The 9686-nt window shown below is 31.3% G+C and overlaps 1 long non-coding RNA gene across 1 annotated transcript; it reads right to left on the minus strand.

Moving 5' to 3' along the window:
- Positions 1 to 4091: 4091 nt before the first annotated feature.
- On the minus strand, positions 4092 to 9247 carry LOC125587743. Its single transcript, XR_007324084.1, has 3 exons — positions 6248 to 9247; positions 6054 to 6099; positions 4092 to 5945 (listed from the first exon to the last, which is right to left on the minus strand). It is a non-coding gene; the product is annotated as an uncharacterized LOC125587743 (long non-coding RNA).
- Positions 9248 to 9686: the final 439 nt, after the last annotated feature.

A 9686-nucleotide genomic window follows, 5' to 3' on the forward strand; every position in this document is an offset into this window, starting at 1 on the left:
CTTGTTCTTCTTACACTTGTGTCACCTTCAAAGTGATTAACCAGCACATCCCATGCCTCCTTTGCTGATTCACAGCCCTGGATAATTTTGAATTGGTCGAGTTCAACAGCTGAGAATATCATAGTAAGTGCTTTAGAGTTGAACTTTGTTGCGGCTTTTTCAGATTCTGTCCATCTCTCCTTCGGTTTGGGAGCATATGTTTTATATTCCATGAGCATAGTAGGTGCCGACCAGCCAATTTCAACAGCAGTCCAAGCGTCTTCATCTATTCCGTGAATGATATGTCTCATATGTTCTTTCCAATGGCCAAAACTCCCTTCATCCAACATGTAGAGACTCGGTAGGGTGATGAATTCTTTCATGGTTTCAAGACTTCTTCCGCAGGACCTCAAACTGTATGTGAATACGGAATCCAACGAGGTGACCCGCTATGATACCAAATGAAAAGTCTACAGCAGGTGAAACCAATAAGAACACAAAGGATTCAAGACCAACTACCTCTTTATTAAGAATCACTTAAACAATATTTTACAAAGACTTGTCTAATCCGAATTACACAACACCACACGCAGCTTGTCACGGACCAATTCTTAATCAACCCTTTGCGTGAACCAACCCCTGTTGATCACGTTTACAAATCACTCACTTCCTGAAACCCCAAAACCCATGTTTGTGCTTCTGTGAGAATATAACGTTGAAAGCTTAACCTAATCCTAAGTCTAAGCTTTCCTATATATTGCCACCAATTCTTTCCAATTGTGCAATATCTCTTTTCCTAAAAATCAGCATCACCAAATCTTCTAATTTGTGATCTGAGGATCTTCTAGTTTGTGAATCACGTCTAAACAAGATTAGCCAATGGAAACTCTCCACGTCATCATGTTTTAGTTCCTTTTGTTCACGTCGATGTGTTACACATTATCGTCCATGTGTAACACAACAGCAACACGCCAAACTTCAACATTCTTTCAATATGTCCGAACCATACTTCAAAGAACCATGTCAATCAACACTCTTTCTGTATCAATGCACCAGCATGTCAAGCTCCAGATTCGTGAGCTTACGCGTATGTTTTTGCATGTCCCATTCCTCATGTTAGGCGTGTCAAAATGGACGTTCTTGCATGTCCCATTCCTCATGTGAGGCGTGTCAAAATGGAAATCTCTACCCAGTGATTTACCCGTAGACGTGATAAGCTAATAGTTTAAACTTTAAACGCAGACAAACACATACGTTAGTGTTATTGTGCTCCTAATCCGAAATTCGGTGGAAATTAAAGAATTCTTTAACCGTATCATTAGCGGGGACGAAGACTACGCAATGGGGACCTTTGTAAAAATTATTTATATTGTGTCTGTCGCGAAAGAAAATATGCTAAATCAATTGGGAAATTTATTTTGTGTATCTATAGCATCCCAAGTTCGATTCCACCTATTACTTTTACTAGCTAGATCATTTCTCCGCGCTACGCGCGGATAATATATTTAAATTTGTTACATTTATCATTTTTATTTATATGTGAATTTTTGTATATTAAATTATAAATAATTAATTTTTAAATTTGATTTTTTTTTATATTTTTAGTTTGAAGTAAGTATTTCTATTATATGTAACATAATTAACTAATAAAATATGAAGAATCAAGTCCGGGATTTTAGAGTTATGTAAAAAAAATATAATTATGTACATAACATAGGCCGCAACTGGATATACATTTTTTGGAATAAAATTATGTCGAATGAGTTATTCATGAAGATTCCACAGAAAAGTTACCAATTGAGTTGAACGAAAAAAAAAACTTTATTCCATCAATTCCAATGGAATACATGGAAAGGAATGGAATGAAGTTAAAAATCATTCATAAACAAAAAGTCTCGTGAATGGATAGAACAAGAGGAATGAAAAAAATAAAATAACAGTTTTTTATTATTTAGATTGTTCTATTAAGTTTAAAATAAATTTGTTTCCATCCCACTATATTCCCGTAAAAACTACCAGTTATGTTACACAAATATTTGTAATTCCATTCATCTTATTTCTTTAACTGCTATCATTCCATTTGCTTGTATTCCATTTTTCTTAATTCATTTCATTCCATGTATTCCTATAAACTAAAACCAGTTACAGCTATAAATTATCTTAGTTTAAAAGATCAGAATCTCATTTCGAATAAATTCACGAAAAGAAAAAGTACTCCAATAACTTAATTAAAATATAAAACTCCCTTTAAAAAAAAAATCGTACTTAATAATATTTTTTATGTGTAATAGTTAAAAACTGATAATTGAATATCGATCTAGAATATTATTTTAATATATCTAATGGTAAAATATTAATTCTAATAAACAAATTTTGAATTTTGTAATATTACATGAATTAGAAGTCTTTAAAATCTAAAATCTAAAATCTATTTTGTTAACATAATATATTTTTTATTCATTTATTATTTTGACGCTACAAAATATTGCTTTAGTTTTATTTGTATATTAATTTTTTAATAATTTATTTTCTTTTTAAGTAATTTTAAAATTATCAAGAATATAATATATTTAAAATTATTGATTTAAATATATCCAAATATGATGTCTCATTTTTATCTGTGTTTGCATTGAGCATATTTAATTTTTAGTTTGTATATTTAATAACACCTTGTTGCGTGCCGTTCTATGGTTTTAATAAATGTGTTGTCATTTCATTTTTATTACTACTAACATGATTTTTTAGTGATCAGTGATAATTTATTTTTGACGTTATGTATTATATTTTGTCGTATATTTTCTAACTCTTCATGCTGGCACTTTTTTAGAATCATTTTAATTAGATAATAGGTTTAAGGATGTAAATAAAACTGTGTATGTTGTAAATTTAGACTTTTTAGTGTAACTGAGCACTATCAATTATGAAAATTATATTATGATTTTATTTTACTAAATCTTTCTTTCTGTGTATATTTTTTGTTTATTTTGTATTTTTACAATTTTATTGTCTTATTCTTTAATTGCAGAGAATTGTTATTTCTAATTTTTTTTCATATACGTTAAAAGTCTTCGGTTGATTTTTGTTTGTTTTCTTTCTCCAATTATAATGTACAGTTCGACCGTTTCTTTTTTTTTTGGATCAAACTACTAATATCATCAGATAGAAAAGCTTAAACTTCAAGAATGGAGTGAGTATTTGTGCTAGAGAAAACTGATTTAGCCACTAATATAGTGAGATATTATAATATTAGAAGGTACATAAACTCTTCTCTGTTGTCCTACGCTGGACATAATTAAGTTGTTGTCAATTGATTTTATATTTGTGATAACTGAAAATACATCTTTATGTCTTCCTTACATCATCCTTAATTGATTTACAGTTAGACCATTTCTAATATACTGAGAGTAACATAAGATTAGATGTTGATTATCTCCTTCCAATTAGGAATGCACAGAATGAGAGAAATTCAAAGTGAGACCACTTTATAATTTTGTCCTCATATCTATATAGAGTTAGTTTATAGATTACTCTATCTGTTTCAAAATGTAATCAGTTTTAATTAAAATTTATAATATTTAAAAGTTATTACTTTAGAAAACTGTCATTTAATATATAAATTTAATCAATTACACAGTAATTTACATAATTTAATTGGTCACACAATATCCAATAAATATAAAGTTACATTGAAATATAAAAACAATTTATATAGTGAAACAAAAAATACTTTTAAACCATTATATTATAAAACAAATGGAACATTCAAATTATATTGAAACATTAGAATAGTAAGAATCAGAAAAGCTGAAATCTCAACGTCGATCATTTACGTCGGCCATGCCTTTAGACCATCTCCAATGTATTCTTCTAATTTTTCTCTAAAATAGAAGAATTTCATAATAGATATGGATTTGTCTCCGATGTATTTTTATATTTTCTCTCATAAAAAAGAATATTCTTGATATATTCTTTTCTAAGTTTACAAATAATATTTTTTATTTGTGAAAGTTGAAAACCAGCCCAATTTATTTTAGCATTTTATAAAATTATGATATTATTTACACTAAATATTTCTTTACAAACTATAATGTAAACAAAAAATATATAATTGTATTTATATAAATAATATATTTATCTAGGGTTCTCTTCTCTTCTTTGCTATTTTATTAAATATCTCTAACACATTATAGAGATATTAACTATTATAGTATCTAGTGCTATGAAGATGCATGCATGCACGTGTAATATACAAATTTAAATAATATATTTAATAACTTATATTTATAACCAAACTCATCTCCACAATCATGATCAATGCTCACATCATGTGATAAGCGGAGTTCTCTTTGTAATTGATGTTTAGAGGTTGTAGTAGATCAAAGTGTGACAATTCTTTTTGGTTATTCATGGTCTTCTTGGTTTTCCAGATTGACATATGCAATGATGGAAATGTAATACTTGCCATCAGAATAGGAACTCGTTACTTCTTGTATTAGTGCAGTATTTTTTATAACCAACATTTGCTTGCTTCTTAAGTTTTTTGTTAGATTTCATTTTACTATATTCATTTTCTTTATCATAAGTTGTAAGTGTCTTTGTTTAGTTGCCAGATTGATCATATGCAAACTTCTCTTTAAAATAATCCAAGAAATTCTCTTTGTTTTTCATATTTTCGTAAAGACTTACAATCAATAGGCCGTTTTTGTTTTGTCACATTTTTCTTAAAGACTTGCAATCAACAGGCCTTTATATGAAGGACTATTCTATATAGCTTAAAATGCAGCAAAGAAACGATGGTTTTCGACAAACCAAATTTAGGTAGGTAATTAGGACTTAGATAACGTTATTTGGAGTGAAAATTTGTAAAAAAACTACCGTTTGTGCTTAGAATTTTGGAGTCCTACTGCTTGAAATAGAAACTTAGGTGATCTCAGTGATTTGTGATGATTCTTAGCATAGACAGGCCATTCTTTCCTCAAATCAGAGCGACACTTTGTCCTGTGTTCTTCAAGTGAGTTAGTATCACCGATGAGGCGATATGACAATTCTTCTCAGAAACTCCATAACGTCAAGCCCACGATACCCGCACATCCGCTCAACGCACCTTACGTTCAGCACTATTAAATCATCACATATAAATGCATTAAGTAACTTTTGATCAAGTATCGTTCAGCACATATAAATCATCATAAATAACGTTCAGCACTATTAAATCATCACATATAAATAGCACCAAAGGATATGATCAAGTAACTTTTTCCCTGATAAGTGTTTTTTTTTATACTAATTGGTGTCTTTATGAGATGGTGTTGTTGCTGATCGTCTGCAAAAAAGCTTCCACAGGCTTAATTTCTGTATTCACAGACTCTAGTAACATGTCTAACTAAAACCTGAAACCATATTAGGAAATTAATAGATCAGATGGAATTAAAATTTGTTTGGGAAATAGATTGTTAGGCAAAAAACAAACACATGTATTAACATAAATTTCAAAAACTTAGTTAAATTACAAGGAAAGACTCAATCGGATAAAAACATTCATGATCTCACAAATGTTATTGGAATATTCCTAATCGAGATATAGTAAGAATTTCGAGGAATCTAATATGTATGAGTTAAACATCCTCACTCTTATGTAACAGATACCCAGTCATCAGTATATACCTTTTCACATAGTGTGTTTCTGTAGTTTGGAATCTGAATAGGATACTGCACATGAGAAATCAAATTATATGTTATACAGCACAAACTGAAGTATCGTAGATAATGTTTCAGAGGCTGACGCCATCTGGCATATATACCTACCACTGTTACCTCCATAATTGACAGAAGCTTGGGCTGTGGAAATTTTCTTCAGATTTTCGACGCTCGTGTAGCTCTAACGTGTCATCTCCACTAACCACTATCCATTTTATCTGAGTTACAACCAATATTTGTTTTTAACAACAAATGAGTCTTCTTGTCGTCTCAACAATCACAAGTTAACAAAAAAAAATTAAAAATCAGTCTTTGATCCATAAAGCACACAACTTTCTTATGTACAGAACCCAAAATAGTAGAAAGCTGAGCAATACCAACATCATCGAGCGTAGACGGTAACACCAGCCTCTCCTAAAATATCTGTTCAAGAACAAAATAAAAAAGTGGGTATTTTTGAAACATGAGTTCCAAACTTGGCAGATAGGACACAAATAACTGAAAGCGCGACACTAAGATTTATATGTATGTAGTAGGTGGAGGTGATGGAAAAAAAGAAGCCAAGGAGGACCTGTATCAGGGATTTGCTGATGATTTGCATGTACACCTGCTTATGAATCGAGAGGAAGCGTAACAGGGAGTGATGTTTCCAATGACTCTGCTCCGGATTTTCTTGGATCGAGTCAGATATGCAGTTTCGCAAATCGAAGCGGCATTCGACGGAAGAACTTCGTCCTCTCAGGATGAAAAAGGACACAAAATTAATCAATTAATCGGTCTTTTCAATTTTCTCCGGTGAAACTGTCGCTTAAGAGAGAGAGAGAGAGAGAGAGAGAAAGACTTACCAGTGACATTGAGGACATCCAAAATGATAAGAATGATAATAATCAAAATGCTCCTTCTCAGATATACTATCCCGATTCCTTTGGAATATGAAGGGAACTACATCAATTTTAGGTATTTAATATTTAATTAATGACATACATTAATTTTAGAAGAAAAATAAGAAATTGGAGACTTTTTTTTCCGTGTGTGACGTGGACAAAGACAACCTTTCTGATAGGTTGATTTTCCAATCCTACGTGGATGGCCTAACTGGGACTCATATTCCCATTTTATTAGTTGTTTGATTTTTTATATAACATCGTATGTGGAATTGTGTAATCTCAACCAAGGTGTGTATATATACAACATATTTAGCATAACCTAACTAAGCAATAGAAAATACATATTTAGCATAACCTAACTAGCAATAGAAAATACATGAGAGCATCATTATCCCTTTTAAAAAAAGGTTGCTTATAGCCTGGGGCCCCACCAAAAGCACAAGCAACATCTCTTCCGCATGCAAATAAGCATCCAGTTTTTTTTGTTGTTTGTACTGGTCGCGGTCTCCACCAACACATGGCGGTCCGCGATTGGTGCACTTTTTAATTTTTTTCTTTTTTTATTCAAATAGAAAAAAAAAAAATTTAAGCAACTTTTCATGATTGCTGGGATAATGATGTTCTGATTAGTCTAAATTCCCTTAGACATATATAAGAGTCTATATTTATCCTAATCCCATTATTCTATTTTAGTGTGCCGAATAAATAAGTATCTTCGATTCACCACTAGTTATTGGTATTAGCAAGTGCAGATTACGGACCAGAAAATGCAGTGATACTAGTTTTCTATATTTTTTAATTTGGCTTGACGTGTTGGAATTTCACTTAAAGTACAAATTATCTAACGAAGAATGCGACATTTACTATGCATGGGAAATAGATATGAATAGTGTGTAACTGTCTTTGAAGATGACTGTGAAAGTATTTAGAGTGCCGGAAAATCACAATGTGAAAAATGAAGAACTAGTGTTGCAAAATATGGGATTGTGTGCTTAAGATAGACAAAAATATGATAACGTCTCACATATAAAGGTATAAAAGATATGATCCATCCATTTATCATAAGTTAGTTATAAAATAGAAATACATTTAATCTTGAAAACAAAAAGAACTCGTGTTGGTTTGTTTCTATGATGTGGCCATATGATTTGGCAACATACCAAACCGGTTTGGTAATCTAATAGTTAGGAGAAGTTAATTCCACTAAACCCCATTAGTCTATTACCTTTGCTTTAACATATTTTTGTTCCTACGTAGAAAATACTCTCTCTGTTCCTTAAAGTTATATATTCTAAATTTTTTACACATCTTAATAAAACACATTAAATTTACATAGTTTTTGCGTTTATCTTTTTTCCATAATTTTAAGACAATAAAAATTTAACTAGTGAAATTAAGTTTTTTTAAGTTTGCAATTAGTTAATAAAATATGCATTGAAAATATAAAAGATGGATCTTTTTGAAACAAAATTTTTCTCTAGAATATGTAATTTTAAGGAACGAAGGGAGTATTTTTTTATAAGCCAGGAATATCTGACAGACTGAAACCCAACCAACTAATTCCATGGTGGTTTGTCTACCGGGACCAGATAGACCCGGTTGCTCGAAATGGGAGTTCCATACCCATATTTCATGATCACACAAACGAGTTAATCTGAATTTGGTATGTTTCGAACCTGAGGCTAAATATCTTTCTAATCCCACCGTACCACTCGACCATGATTTTGTGGTTAAAAACAATACCGAGAGCCGGGCTTGTGGGCATACGTACGAAACATTTGAATGGAACCCCACTTTGTGGGATCCCAATTTTTAATGTTTTTTTTATATTTTATACACATATATTAATATAATTATAGATAAACTGTCAATAACAAAATGAGTTTTATTGGTTTTTTAGAATTAAAATAAAATATTAAATAAATTTAATGTTTTGATACCACTATAAGAAAACGTTTCCGTAACGAGATTTTCTTCGTAAACTTACAAGTAGTTTACGAGAATGTTACGACGAAACTGAAATTCGTCGTAAAGACGACGTAAAATTACAATGAAAATGTTTTGTCGTAAATACCTTGTAAATTTACGACGAAGGTACATGGCAACCAATATTCGTCGTAAATTTATGAGGATATTACGACGACACATGTTACCGTTATTTATTGGTGAAAAAGTGTATTGAATGCGCTTTGAATTTCCTAATTTCGTTGTAAACTCGTTGTAAAGCAGATGTAAGAGAGATGTAAAACCCTAGTAAAATATTCCTAGTAAAATCCTTGTTATCTTCACCTGCCAAACTCGAAAATTTTTCTATATATATTTCATTTCTCACAACTCACAAACGAAAACAAAGAAAAAAAAATCTGAGGAAAAAAAATTTCCCAAAAAAAATTTCCAAAAAAATTCCCCAAAAAAATTCTAAAAAAAAAAATTCCCCCCAAAAATTCCCAATTTTTTTAAAAAAAAATGGCGGATGGCGGTAATATTTATGAGTTAAGGAGTTGGATGTATTCCCATAAAGATTCGGAAGGGAGAGTGGCGAATGCATTTCTGAGCGGGCTAGAGACATTCATGTACCAGGCGGGCTCTACACCGCTCACGCAGGAAAGCAGTAAGATGTTATGACCTTGTCGGAAATGCAAGAATTCAAAATTTTCACGTAGTGAAACTGTATGGAAGCATTTAGTAAACTGGGGATTTACACCATAATATTATATTTGGTATCAACACAGAGAGGGTTATGGTGGAAATGAAGCTAGTAGTAGTAATAATAATTTTGGGGATGCTGGTAATAATGAAGAACCGAATCATTTGCATAATGAATATAATTACCATCAAGAGGAGCAGATGGTAGATCATGATAGGGTTCAAGACATAATTACTGATGCATTTTTAGAAACAGCTACAACAATAGCTGATGGAACTGGAAATGTAGAAGAACCTAATTTGGATGCAAAAAGGTTTTATGAAATGCTAGATGCTGCAAATCAACCAATCTACACTGGTTGCAGAGAATGTCTCTCTAAATTGTCTCTAGCAGCTAGGATGATGAATATTAAAACGGATCATAATTTACCTGAAAATTGCATGGATGCATGGACGGAGTTCTTTAATGAGTATTTG

Source organism: Brassica napus, chromosome C5, assembly GCF_020379485.1.
Source record: "Brassica napus cultivar Da-Ae chromosome C5, Da-Ae, whole genome shotgun sequence".
In the NCBI taxonomy this organism is placed as follows: domain Eukaryota; kingdom Viridiplantae; phylum Streptophyta; class Magnoliopsida; order Brassicales; family Brassicaceae; genus Brassica; species Brassica napus.